The following is a 15,251-nucleotide window of genomic DNA, read 5'->3' as shown; positions in this document are numbered from 1 at the left end:
GGAGGCCTGGTGCGCTGTGGTTCATGGAGTTGCTAAGAGTCAGACATGACTGAGCGACTTTACTGAACTGAAGTATGTTTTAAATCTAGATCCTTAATTCTAGTTCTCAACCTCATGTAATATGTTGAACAGTTGTGTTTGTCAGATCATTTTTTGATGAAATGTGTTTCTTTACATCTTACTGATATTTCTTTCTTAGGCAATGGAAACATTACAGTGAAACATAGTCTTCAAATTAGAATCACAGGTTGATAAACATTAGGTGATGGTGGGAGTATAAAACTGGAGAGGTCCTGGGTTCTCAGCACAAAGCAAGGAGAAAAATGACCTAGGTTGGTCTTTGTTGTCAGGTAATTGGAAACCTGTACACTCTATTATACTCTGCCATGTCCTGTACCTTCTGGTCCCACCACTTCTTCCATGATCATCTGTCCTCTTGTTCTCATTCAGAAGAGAGAGGTCAAAGTAAAAGAATTCAAAATGCTTGCCAGCAGCAATGATGAAAATTAATCTAAACTTTTTAGAGTGCTCTGACTACTGCTCAATGTTTTTATTCTGTGGATCATGCATTACCTACTGAGAGGTTATACTTTCCTTTTTCCTTTTGAATAGAAGATATTTAAGTAATTGCTCAGAGGACTAGATCTTCCTGTGATTCAAAGAGATATTTAGCTCTGTAATTTGCAGTACTCAAAACAAATTGGCCAATTCATATTCCCAAAGTAGGAAACAATTGAATACACAGCTCAGATTTTTTTTTTTTTCCTGCTTCCTAGTTTACTGAGTGGAAAAATAAAGTCCTATAAGCTAGAAATGATTTGCTAGAAATATTGTGAAGAATACTCATTAAACTATTGACTTCAACTTGTAGCTTTGGGGTAAATGATCATATGATCTATGAAAGAATTATTATTTATACCAGTGTTGATGTATTGTGCATTTGGAGCTAGAGTCCAAATGAATTATTTATTAACTGTTTATAATTGAATCTGGAAGTGATTATGAAAAGTATGGTTTCATTACAAAATGATTTTAACTCAATAATTTAAACATTTTTTATCTTATATTTTTTATATGTTTACTTAAGCCAAGATAATATGGGATTCTAAATATATATATATATGATAATCTGTTTATCTAGGCAAAAAGGAAGGACAGGTAAAAATCTGTATATTGGGCTTCCCTGGCAGCTCAGTGGTATCTGCCTGCCAATCCAGGAGCCATGGGTCTGATCCCTGCTCCGGAAGATTCCACGTGCCTTGGAGCAGTTAAACCCTTGCAACACAGCCATTGAGCCTGTGTTCTAGAGCCTGGGAGCTGAAACTACTGAGCCCACATGCCACAACTACTGAAGCTCTCGTGCCCTAGAGCCTGTGCTCTGCAATAAGAGAAGCCACTGCAATAAGAAGGCAGAGCACTAAAACTAGAAGATAACCCCAGCTCACTGCAACTGGAAAAAAAAAAAAGTGCAGCAACAAAGACCCAGCACAGCCAAAAAGGAAAGAAAAAAAAAATTTTAATAAAATCTATATATTAATAGTACAAAGGAAAGTTTCACAATCTTTCTGCATTATGTTTATATGCAATCAAGTAACACAGCCAAGCAGCACTTAGGAATAGAAATCCCTTAGAAGAAACTTAAAAATGTGGAGAAGAAGGGCTTTTGGTTGTTGTTACTGTTGGTAAAACTGATTTTAGTTTCCAAGAATAAACAAACAAACAAAAAAGAACTTAATCAATGAGTGCAGGAATCTACCCTTCACAGATTAGAAAGGGAATGGATCAAAAACTCACCTTCTGAATACTTCTTATGTAATAGGCATTGTAAGGTAAAATTTTCATCATGATGCTCAACAATTAATCCTGTGAGGTGTTATACTACCCATTTTCCAGACAGATATGATGAGTCTAAGTCATTTTCCCAAGTTAAATCAAGGGGTAGGTAATGGGAATTGATTCTGAATCATGTTCTGTTTACAAATTATGACTTTAATCTGCTATAACCCAATAAAAAAATAAAAGTTTAAAATTTAAAAAATAAATTAAAAATTGTGACCTTAATAATCACTCTTGGAAATTTCTCTTGAGTATTACTTCCCTGTAGCTTCCTTTATCCTCTGGGAATCTTCAATTTGTCTCAATTTTAAAAATAAATATTTTTAGTCCAGTTATAATTTTCAGACAAAATATCTCTTTCTAATATGGATTTGGAAAACAGCCCAAAATATCAGTTTGTGATTAAGTAAATATAATCACAAACCAAAATTACCCAGTCAATCTTATCTTAACTTCCCATCATTATCTGTTTTTCCAAGAACATATTGAAGTTGCAGAGCTTTAAATTATTTTAATATATTTTGTAAAATTTCTAAAATATTGACAGTAGAATTTTAATACCACAGATATACTGTGTATCTGCTTATATACAACATGTATATCAGTGCTTTATACCTGAAAAAGTAAGATTTTGGAGGTTATGGCTGCTTTATCCCCATATTGTTTGTGTCTTTTTTTCATTTTTACTTGAAAACTCTTTCCTGTGTTTGTTCTTTAGCCTTTTCCAAGTATCAATTTCAGGCTCTTTTGGTCCTAGTTTACTCTTTTATATCCTATTCCATTTATTTCTGCTTTTATACTTTTTAAAGTGAATAAATAATTCGTGTTTTAAATGTTTTCTACAATAAAAATACTTAAGTTCACTTATATTCTGCCATATTTTAAGCATTATTTTATTAGAGCTAATAGTTATTGAATACTTACTTCTTTTGGAGACCTGTGGTAAAATTTTACATATTTTAGCTCATTTAATCCTCATACTAACTCATTAGGTCAAGAGAGTTATTTTCTTTCTTTTTTGCAGTAAACAAAGAGAAGTGAAATAACTAGGTCGAAGTCACACAGCTAATAAATTCTGGAGATAAGATTCAACTCAGATAGTCTTAACTCGAGAATCTAGATTGTTAACCATTAATGCTGTTGCCTATTTTCTATTTTCATCATGATTTTTAATCAAAACATACATTTATTAGAAGTCTTACTATACTTCTCTATATATGGGTATTTAGTTGTCATTATATATATATATTTATAACTTAAATAATCAGAGAACATATTTGAATAAGATCAGTTGTTTGAAATATGTGACCTAATATGTGACCAGTCTTCTTTAAAGTTTTATATTTACTAAAGAATTATACATTCCTTTTCTTAGTTAATGAGGATAAATTGCTATCATATTTATTGTTGTTCAGTCACTAAGTCATGCTTAACTCTTTGTGACCCCATGGACTGGAATACAGGCTTTCCTGTCCTTCAGTGTATTCCAAGAGTTTGTTCAAATTTATTCCCATTAAGTCAGTGATGCCAAACAACCATCTTGTCCTCTGTCGGCCCCTTCTCCTCCTGCCTTCAATCTTTCCCAGCATGATGTGGTCTTTTCCAGTGAGTTGGCTCTTTGTATCAGGTGGCCAAAGTATTGGAGCTTCAGCTTTAGCATCAGCCTTCCAAAGAGTATTCAGAGTTGATTTCCTTGAAGATTGACTTGTTTGATCTCCTTGCAGTCCATGGGACTCTCAAGAGTGTTCTCCAGTAACGCAGTTTGCAACCGTCAATTCTTTGGCATTCAGCCTTATTTATGGTCTGACTCTCACATCTGTACATGACTACTGGAAAAACCATACCTTTGACTATACAGAGCTTTGTTGGCAAAGTGATGTTTCTGCTTTTTAATACACTGTCTAGTTTTGTCAAAGCTTTACTTCCAAGGAGCAAGCGTCTTTTAATTTCATGGCTGCGGTCACTGTCTGCAGTGATTTTGAAGCCCAAGAAAATAAAGTCTGTCACTACTTCCATTTTTACCCCCATCAATTTGCCATCAAGAGATAGAACTAGATGTGCAATGATCTTAGTTTTTTGAATGTTGAGTTTTAAGCCAGCTTTTTCACTCTCCTCTTTCACCTTCATCAAGAGGTTCTTTAGTTCCTCTTTGCTTTCTACCATTAGGGTGGTATCATCTGCATATGTGAGGTAATTGACATTTCTCCTGGCGATCTTTATTCTAGCTTGTAAATCATCCAGGCAGTACATATATATGTACTCTTCTTATAAGTTAAATAAGTAGGGTAATAATATACAGCCTTTCCCAATTTTGAACTAGTCCATTGTCCCATGTTTGGTTTTAACTGATGCTTGTTGACCTGCATACAAGTTTCTCAGGAAGCAGATAAAGTGGTCTGATATTCTCATCTCTATAAAAATTTTCCGTAGTTTGTTGTGATCCACACAAAAGCTTTAGTGTAGTCAGTGAAGCAGAAGTAGATGTTTTTCTGGAATTCTCTTGCTTTCTCTATGATCCTATGGATGTTGGCAATTTGATCACTGGTCCCTCTGCCTTTTCTAAATCCAGCTTATACATCTGGAAGCTCTCAGTTCACATACTGTTGAAGCCTAACTTGAAGGATTTTGAGCATTACCTTGATAGCATGTGAAATATATGCAAAGCCAAACATTTGCCACACAATTGCACTCATTTCACATGCAAGATAATGCTCAAAATCCTAACTTCCAATATTGTCACTACTTATTTGTTTGTATCTTGTGATATTTGTGGCTCTTATTTCTTAAAGATCTATTAGGTTCTATCATGTTCATTTTTATGAATCAACTTGGCTAGGCCACGGTACCTAATTTTTGTCAAATACCATCTAAATGTTTCTGTGAAGGAATTTTTGGTGTGATTACATTTAAATTAGTAAAGATTTAATAAAGCAGATTACCCTCTGTAATTTAATTACCCTTACTCATTTACTCATTTGAAACCTTTAAGAGAAAAAAACAGGTGTCCCAGGAAAGAAGGATTTCTGCCTCCAGATTGCCTTTGGACTTAGACTGTAACATCAATCTTATGTAGCTTTCCAGCCTGCTAGCCTGTCCTGCAGATTTCACAGCCAAGTCCCACAATATCACAAGTCAAATCTCTAAAATAAATCTCTGTCTCTCTCTCTCCTAAAGTTTAGACTGAGCTTATATTTTGTGGGAAAGCTATGGGGTCTTGATTAAAAGAAGTTCCTCTGAAAAGGGTTTGAATTGGACCAGGAGACTGACAGGAACTACCATTAAAAGAACATTTAAAATTTTTTAAAAATTATTTTCTTGATTTGATGTTTCCTGTACCATGAAGGTAGAACAAATTTGAACCTTAAATCCACATAAGACAAGCCTGGTATTCTAATACTAGTGGGAGACATTCTTTTCTATCCAAGTTCAGGACTAATAGATAGGCTTATTTTGTAATCTTCTTTTTCCAATGGGCAGGATTTTTTTTTTTTAACACTTTCCCTAAAGAGAGAACATTTTGATGGTTCTATTTTTACTTAAGAGTCTCAATTCTAAATCCCCACCTTGAGTAAGTTAAAACCCACTCCATGGTCAGTGATGCCTTTAAAACATACTCTACCTACTTCCTGGGATGGCCAATCCCCTCAAAACTACTTGACCTTCAAATTACCTCTCTATTTTTATGTTGTTCTTCATTTGATATCTCTGTGGCTTTCTTTTATGGTTTTAAAATATCAGCTATACTGAGAACCATATGTATTTTTTTCAGCTTTCCTACCTGATTTATATCAAGATATTTTTCAGACCATGTAGCCTTGAGATTATTTTTTTTCTTAAGCTGTTTAAAATTCATGTCCTTGGTGAAACAAAACCATAGTTTTATTTGTTATCTTTAGGGTTTTGAATTCTAAAATTAAGTTAAAAGTTTGTAAATTCTTTTGTATATATGTAATTATCTTCCATCATGGTGACACTGTCCCAACAGTGCTCTCTTGGGTGGGGAGGTGGTGGGGACTGTGTTATATGTGACTTATTTTGACAGTGGGAGGGTGAGTTGTGAAGCTTTGGGAATGAATGAACTAAATAAAGCACTTATTCATTTCTCCATGAAAAAAAAAAAGCATAAAAATAAAATGAACATGATTCTTTCTTTTCATTTCTACAGGAGTTACAATTCTATCCATTGAATTAATAGAAGAATCCCCTTCTTCTTTTGTAATTATTGATAAACAACGGAGAGTACACATAAAATTTAAACTTCTCATATCTTGGTTAAGAGTTAAAATATTTTGTGAACATTCTTGTGAACGATTTTCTTTCAAATATCATTTTATGAATCACTTTAGAACAAGTTTAAAATTTTAGTGATATTGAAATCTATACAGAGGAATAAAAATAAAACACAGCACAAGATTTTGAAATTATACTATTGTATTAATTTCTCTGTTGTTACAATATTTGGCTGAATTTTGCGTTGTATTTTTGATCTTGTCTTTTTGAGATGTCAAGTAGAAAAAAATAAGCATGAAACTCATTGTCCACTTTGTTCCTACAAAGGAAATTTCCCTTGAGTTCAAGAATGTGCTTCAGATTACCTTTGTAAGTTTTAAAATGTAGTGTCAAAAATGAATATGCCCTAGACAAAGCAACTACTTTGGAGGAACCTGAAGTACATTATAGGCTAAGTGAAATAAGCCAGACACAGAAATAAAAATACTGCATGATTACTTATATATGGAAGCTTAAAAGGTCAAATTCATAGAAGCAGAGGATAGAGCAGTGGTTACCAAGGAGGGTAGTTGGAGGAAGTGGGAGGATGTTGGCCAAAGGATGCAAAGCTGAAGTTACATAGGTTGAATAAGTTCCAGAAATCTAATTTACAGCAAGGTGAGTGTAATTAATAATGCTATACCGTATGCTGGAAATTTGCTATACGGTGGATCTCCTTGTCCTCACTACACACAAGCACACAAATATAACTAGGTAACTAGGTGAGAGGACGATTATGTTAATTTGCTTTATTGTGGCAGTAATTTCACCGTATCTATACAGATAGAGATATATCAAAGCATCATGTGCATTTAAAATATAAACAACTCTTATTTTAAAAACTGAACATGCCTTATTTAACTTTTTAGATTCTGTATATAAATTATAACATGCAGTATCTGCATTTCTCTGACTTATTTTACTAAGCATAATACCCTCCAGGTTCATCCATGTTGTTGGGAGAAGTCAAAAAGTGAAAGTGTTAGTCGCTCAGTCATGTCCAACTCTTTGCAATCTCTTGGACAGTAGACCACCAGGCTCCTCTGTCCATGGAATTCTCCAGGCAAGAAAACTTGAGTGGGTAGCCATTCCCTTCTCTAGGGGATCTTCCTGACCCAGGAATCAAACCTGGGTCTCCTGCACTGTGGGCAGATTCTTTACCGTCTGAGCCACCAGGGAAGCCCCATGTAATTGCAAATGACCAGATTTCATTCTTGTATGGCTGAGTAGCATTTCACTGTATGTGTATGTGTGTGTGTGTGTGTGTGTGTGTATATATATACACACATATACCGCATCTTCTTTATCTGTTCATATGTTGATAAACACTCAGATTGCTTCTATTTCTTGTCTATTATAAATAATGCTGCTATGATTATTGGGATGTATATATCCTTTCAAATTAGTGTTTTTCTTTTCTTTGGATATGTACCCAGGAATGAAATGACTGGATCATAAGGTAGTTCTAGTTTTAGTTTTTTGAGGAAACTTCATATTGTATTTCAGTGACTGCACCAATATGTGTTCACACCAACAATATACAAGGGTTCCTTTATCTCCATATCCTTGCCAACATTTGTTTTTTGTAGATGTTTAGATGATAGCCTCTGACAAGTGTGAGGTGCTATCTCATTGTTTTGATTTGCATTTGTTTGATAATTAAAATGTGCTGAACATCTTTTTACGTTCCTGTTGGTCTTCTATATGTCTTCTTTGGAAAAATGTCTATTCGGGTCTCCTGCCTGAACTGATTTTTAATCCAGTTTTTTTTTTTTTGACATTGAGTTATTTGAGCTGTTTATATATTTTTGGATATTAACTTGTTATAGCTCATATTGTTTGCAAATATTTTTCTCCCATGTGGTAGATTTTTTTTGTTGCATTGATTTTTTTTTTTTTTTACTGTGCAGAAGCTTTTAGGTTATTTCAGTTCAGTTCAGTTCAGTTCAGTCGCTCAGTCGTGTCCGACTCTTTGCGACCCCCCATTTATATTTGCTTTTTTTTTTCCCTTTTCTTTAGGAGATGGATCTAAAACTATATGGCTAGGATTTCTATCAAAGAATGTCCTCCCTATGTTTTCTTCTAGGAGTTTTATAGCTTTCAATTTTACATTTAGGTCCCTAATACATTTTGAATTTATTTTTGTATATGGTGTGAGAAATATTCTGATTTCATTCTTTTACATGTAGCTGTCCAGTTTTCACACTTGGTGCCTACCCACTAGTGGGTGGAGCAGATCCTGGGACTAGTTCCAGCCCACTGTCAAACAGAGCCAGACCTAGGTCTGGATGCAGGACTCAGGGGTCCCTGAGTTAGCACAGGACTGCTGGTGGGTAGGGATGTTTCCTGACCAGCTAGCTGACTGCAGGATCCAAGGTGTCTTGACACTTTTGTCAGCCTATTGGTGAATATGGCTGAATTTGGAAGGCCAGAGACCTAAGGTGTCAGAGCTGGTATCAGATTGCTAGTGTGTGGACTGGGTCCTGCCACAGCTGTCTGCTGGCCTGCGGTTGTCCTGGGGCTAATGTCTGCCTGCTGGTGGGTAAGGCTGGTCCTGAAGGGTGAACAGGCTTAGTAGTGGACAGGGTTGGGGCCCAGGAGATTCTGGAACTGGTGTCTGATCCCTGATGGAACTGTGTCTGGATCTCTGGCTACAGGGCCCTGGGGGTCCTGGGTCTAGTATCTGTGCAGGGCTGTGTGGGACTATGTCCTGGCCCATCTTCTGGGCAGGGCCATGTCCTGGGCAGCTGTAGGGTCAGAAGGTCCTAGGACAGCCTGTCTGCTGGTAAGTGGGGTTCTGCCCAGTTAGTTGAGTAACCTGAGGCATCCTGGTATTAGTGTCTGTAGCCCTTTGGGCCAGGCCAGGCCAGAGTGAGGCCAGTAAGCTAGAGGGAGGATTCCCGAATGATGCTTGCCAGCACCAGTATCCACGAGGTAGAAGCTCCCGAAATGCCCACCCCCTGTGTCTATGTCCCCAGGGTGAGCTCCCGTTGCCTGTTGCCTCTCTGGGAGACTCTCTACAATTAGAAGGTAGGTCTGACCAGGCTCTTTTCAAATTTCTGCTCTGTGTCTCAACAATGGTGAAATTTTGTGTGTGCTCTGTAAGAGTGGAGTCTCTATTCACATAGCCCTCTGAGTCTCCTGAAAATAAGCCCCACTGGCCCTCAAAACCAAACATTCTGAGGGTTTGGTTTCTCACCATAAGACCCCTGGATTTGGGAGCCCATCCCTTGAGGAGAACCGCTACAATTTTTCTCCTGTTGGTGGGTCACCAATGTGGGTGTGTCAGTATTGGCCATACCGTGACTCTGTGGATTTTTCTTTATATCTTTCATTGTAGATAATTCCTAGTAGTTTCCAGTCTTTTCATTAATAGTTGATTTGTAAATAGTTGTAATTTTGATGTTCTGGTGAGAGGAGGTGCACTGAGTCTTCCTACTCCACTATCTTCTTCGTATATCATGGCTAATATTGTTAACGAAATTTTCTTATGAAAGGACAGGAAAGCAGTAAGTTCATTCACTTGCAAGGGACAGCAACCACTTTCTTAATTTCCTTTATCTTTCTCATGTAACTCACCTTTCCTAAGCTAGGGACCAGAAAAACAGAAAGAAATAGGCAAGGGGAAAAAATTAAAAAAAGAAAACAACTGTTAAGTTCTTCCTTAAGCATCTCAAAAGGTCAAATAATAACAAAGGGATTATTGACATTTTTGCAAACGATTATGTGGGAGACACACAAAAGAAAAAGCTACTTAACCTTGCTTAAAATGAAAGGTGATGACATATTAGCACAAGCATTTCCTGACTAGTACCTACTTGAAACATTCCTTCCTGTCTCTTTCCCTCCCTCCCTCCCCCCATTCCTTCTCTCTCTCTAGTTTCCATTCTATATACTATCATTTATTTTCACAATTTTCTCCCTGCTGATTTACTTTGATATAAAATTTTGATTCTGACTCACACTATAGATGGATCCTTTGTCTTGAAGAAAAAATTGTGCCCCCTCCTTGCTGTCCCACTATGGTTATTAGGCCATTATGCTGGTTTAAGAGCAATGTGCTGAATTATAAAATAATCTCTGGGCTTATCTTTTAGCTGAATGCTCAGCATGGTACTCCTAGCACTGAATGTTTTAATTGGCTAATTTCTCACTCTGGAGTGCAGAATAAAAACAATAATCTTATTTTCCAGACACTGTTAGCACTGTTTGGCATTTTCCTAATAAAGCCACAGTGTTCCTGGCATTTCATCATAGCTTTCCAGTAGTTTCTCCAAACCATTCTACCCTAATTACTGTAGCCTAGAAACATCACCTCCAACCCCCTGTGAGTTTTGCTGAACAATCAACAACTTGCTGTGGATCAGAATTGAATGAGAAGCTGGGTCATGCAAGAAGAGATGTCATCTCCCCAAAGTGAGCCTTTTGAAATAGGATTTCATGAGCGTGGATTTTCCTTAGCTCTGTTTTAGTCTTTATTGAAATGAAAAAGAAATGCCTCAGGAAATTGAAATAAATTTCATTGACAGCACTCCCTACAAGTCAAGACATTTTTTTCATATTAATCATCCATTTTGTCCCCATCAAATGAGTAGGAAGAGGTTTATTTGTCTTGAGATTCCTTTTTAAACCCCAAAATGACAGGGTTCAGGCTAAATGAATCACAGTGAAATAGTTGTTTTCAAAGGAGAGATGTATTATTGATAGTGTTCTTATAAATGAAAGAAGTGGAGAACATACAGACATTTGAGTTAGACAAGTACAAAGGGATGCATTAGAGAAAAACACTGCACTGCCTACTCAGAAGAGAAGATAGGAAAAGCTGCACGAGAAAGAATGAGAGATGGATGAGGGGCTGAGTTTTTTGGCCAGCAGTTAGAACCTGCAGGAAAATGGACCAAAAGTGCTATCACATATAATCAATATTCTCCTAAAGTGCCTGTGTTGAAGAGAAGGGGGAAAGTTCTAATTTGGTAGTCATCATTCCATTTGCAATATCTTTTTTTCTTCAAAGGAACTCTTGATGATGCATCATTTGTATTTCACAAATGGAGAATTAGAAAGTTGACATGCCCACCCCCAAATTACATAGCCAGAGGGTGAAGAAGTAAGATTTGTTGACCTCTGAACCCTTTGCTGTACTATAGTGAACTGTCTCAAACTAAGAAGCAGTTATATGTAGAGACAAAAAGATCTTTAAATATCATTATACAGTTGAAGAAAAGTGGGGAAAACCACTAGACCATTCAGGTATGACCTAAATCAAATCCCTTATGATTATACAGTGGAAGTGAGAAATAGATTTAAGGGATTAAATCTGATAGAGTGCCTGATGAACTATGGACAGAGGTTCATGACATTGTACAGGAGACAGGGATCAAGACCATCCCCATGGAAAAGAAATGCAAAAAAGCAAAATGGCTGTCTGGGGAGGCCTTACAAATAGCTATGAAAACAAGAGAAGTGAAAAGCAAAGGAGAAAAGGAAACATATAAGCATCTGAATGCAGAGTTCCAAAGAATAGCAAGGAGAGATAAGAAAGTCTTCCTCAGCGATCAATGCAAAGAAATAGAGGAAAACAACAGAATGGGAAAGACTAGAGATCGCTTAAAGAAAATTAGAGATACCAAGGGAACATTTCATGCAAAGATGGGCTCGATAAAGGACAGAAATGGTATGGACCTAACAGGAGAAGATATTAAGAAGAGGTGACAAGAATACACAGGAGAACTGTACAACAAAGAGCTTCATGACCAAGATAATCACGATGATGTGATCACTCACCTAGAGCCAGACATCCTGGAATGTGAAGTCAAGTGGACCTTAGGAAGCATCACTACGAACAAAGCTAGTGGAGGTGATGGAATTCCAGTTGAGCTATTTCAAATCTTGAAGGATGATGCTGTGAAAGTGCTGCCCTCAATATGCCAGCAAATTTGGAAAACTCAGCAGTGGCCACAGGACTAGAAAAGGTCAGTTTTCATTCCAATCCCAAAGAAAGGCAATGCCAAAGAATGCTCAAACTACCACACAATTGCACTCATCTCACACACTAGTAAAGTCATGCTCAAAATTCTCCAAGCCAGGCTTCAGCAATACATGAACCCTGAACTTCCAGATGTTCAAGCTGGCTTTAGAAAAGGCAGAGGAACAACAGGTCAAATTGCCAACATCTGCTGGATCATGGAAAAAGCAAGAGAGTTCCAGAACAAACATCTATTTCTGCTTTATTGACTATGCCAAAGCCTTTGACTGTGTGGATCACAATAAACTGTGGAACATTCTGAAAGAGATGGGAATACCAGACCACCTGACCTGTCTTTTGAGAAACCTGTATGCAGGTCAGGAAGCAACAGTTAGAACAGGTCATGGAACACCAGACTGGTTCCAAATAAGAAAAGGAGTACGACAAGGCTGTATATTGTCACCCTGCTTATTTAACTTATATGCAGAGTACATCATGAGGAACGCTGAGCTGGAGGAGGCACAAGCTGGAATCAAGATTGCCAAGAGAAATATCAATAACCTCAGATATGCAGATGACACCACCTTTATAGCAGAAAGTGAAGAGGAACTAAAAAGCCTCTTGATGAAAGTGAAAGAGGAGAGTGAAAAAGTTGGCTTGAAGCTCAACATTCAGAAAACGAAGATCATGGCATCTGGTCCCATCACTTCATGGCAAATAGATGGGGAAGCAGTGGAAACAGTGTCAAACTTTATTTTTCTGGGCTCCAAAGTCACTGCAGATGCTGATTGCAGCCATGAAATTAAAAGACGCTTACTCCTTGGAAGGAAAGGTATGACCAACCTAGATAGCATATTAAAAAGCAGAGATATTACTTTGCCAACCAGTGTCCGTCTAGTCAAGGCTGTGGTTTTTTCTGGGGTCATGTATGGATGTGAGAGTTGGACTGTGAAGAAAGCTGATCACCGAAGAACTGATGCTTTTGATCTGTGGTGTTGGAGAAGACCCTTGAGAGTCCCTTGGACTTCAAGGAAATCCAACCAGTCCATTCTAAAGGAGATCAGTCTTGGGTGTTCATTGGAAGGACTGATGCTCAAGCTGAAACTCCAATACTTTGGCCATCTCATGCAAAGAGTTGACTCATTGGAAAAGACTCTGATGCTGGGAAGGATTGGGGACAGGAGGAGAAGGGGACGACAGAGGATGAGATGGTTGGATGGCATCACCGACTCGATGGACATGAGTTTGAGTAGATTCCGGGAGTTGGTGATAGACAGGGAGGCCTGGTGTGCTGTGCTTCATGGGGTCGCAAAGAATCGGACATGACTGAGTGACTGAACTGAACTGAAGTGAACTGATACAGTGTCTTTATGCAAAGACATATAATCTTCATTAAGTTGTCTAACCATTCATTTAACTTGTATGAATTGTTTCTTAACCTTATGTGCCTGGAGAAATAATATAAAATATGAACAAAATACAACATTTAGGGAACCCAGAGTGAAGAAGGAAACAGTAAACAAATGATTATTATTGTGAAGAATTTTCTGAGAGAATATTCCTCAGTGCTACAGAACTGCATAATGCTTCACCTAATTTATCAGCTTCTGTAATATGGGAACAGGAGGAGGAGATGACAGAGGCTGACCCCTCTCACAATTGTTGTGGAGTTTGTTTGTTTGCTTACTTCAGTTCAGTTCAGTTAATTAGACATGAATTAGGAAAAGAGATGAAATTGTCACCCTTGGTGACTTGAAATTATTATGAAACTGAAATTCACCATAGAATCTATTGAAAAACCATACAAGCAATGAGAAACTGCAGTAAGGTAATAGGATATGAAATCAGTATATAGAAATCAGGGTTTCCCAAGTGGTGCTAGTGGTAGAGAACTCTTCTGCCAATGCAGGTAGACATAACAGATGTGAGTTTGATCCCTAGGTCGGGAAGATCCCCTGAAGAAGGGCACAGAGACCCACTCCAGTATTCTTGCCTGGAGAATCCCATGGACAGAGGAGCCTGGTAGGCTATGGTCCATAGTGTCTCAAAGAGTTGGACATACCTGAAGCAACTTAGGATGCATGCATGCAGAAATCAACACCATTTGTGTATATATTAATAAAACAAATAACTTAGGTGGTATATGGTAAAAGAAAAGTTCTCTCATTTACAATCACAACAGAACAAAGAAAACTCAAGACCCATATGGAGAAATGTTTAAAATACCCCCAAAAAGCAAACAAAGAAAAAAATTGAAACAAATTCAAATATGAAAACATTCTGATAGGAAGTCAAAAAATAAAGGTGTTAATGTTCTCTGAGCTGATAGTTTTAACAAATAATCAAGGTGCTTCTAAAGATCAAATGGTAAGTTAACAGAAATAACCAGGAATTTTTGAAAATGAAGATCAGAGAAATGATCTTAGGGCTTAGTCCTACCATTTATAAAAATAATTATAAATTCTAAATAAAGAGCACACAGCCATGTGTCATGAACACACATGAAGATGAAAGGAATAGAATATGATGCCAGAATTTGACCCAGTTACATTTAGGAATCTAAGTTATGAAAGACAGCATATATAATAAATGAAGAAAATGTAGAGAATTTAATAAATTATCGAGGACAACTGAATGGTCATCTAGACATAGTGGGATTTATGCTTGTCATGCTTCACCAGATGGATGTCTAGTGGATTAAAGATGCACATGTAAAAAATGAAACCATAAAACAAGTCATAAGATAACATATACCTAATCTCGGAGCAAGAATATTTCTAATTCTGACTAAAAACTCAGCAGCCCAATAAATTGATAATTTCAAATAATTTTACAAATCTGCATACCTTAAAAAATCAAGCAGAAGAAAACCAAAACACTTCAAAACTAGCATGAGCAAAGAAAAATATAAATTGGCATAATATATTTTGAGTCTATATGTATAAAGGGATTATTTTACATAGGTAAGTAGATAGATAATCTAGAAAATCTTAAGAAAAAGAGCAAGAATCACAATAGAAAAATAAGCAAAGAATATGAATAGAGAGTTCAGTAAAAAAAAAAAAAAAGGGAAATCCAACTATATCTTACAAAAAATCCAGGTAATAGAATTTCATCCTTCCAGTTGCTCAAGCTAGAAAAGTAGGAGTAATAATTTGCTTCTTTACTTCCTTTACACTAC

The sequence above is a fragment of the Moschus berezovskii genome, chromosome 11, assembly GCF_049115385.1.
Source record: "Moschus berezovskii isolate FMDL1 chromosome 11, NW_MosBer_1.0, whole genome shotgun sequence".
Taxonomy (NCBI): Eukaryota; Metazoa; Chordata; class Mammalia; order Artiodactyla; family Moschidae; genus Moschus; species Moschus berezovskii.
The sequence above is the reverse complement of the archived record's forward strand: the minus strand, read 5'-3'. Positions refer to the sequence as shown.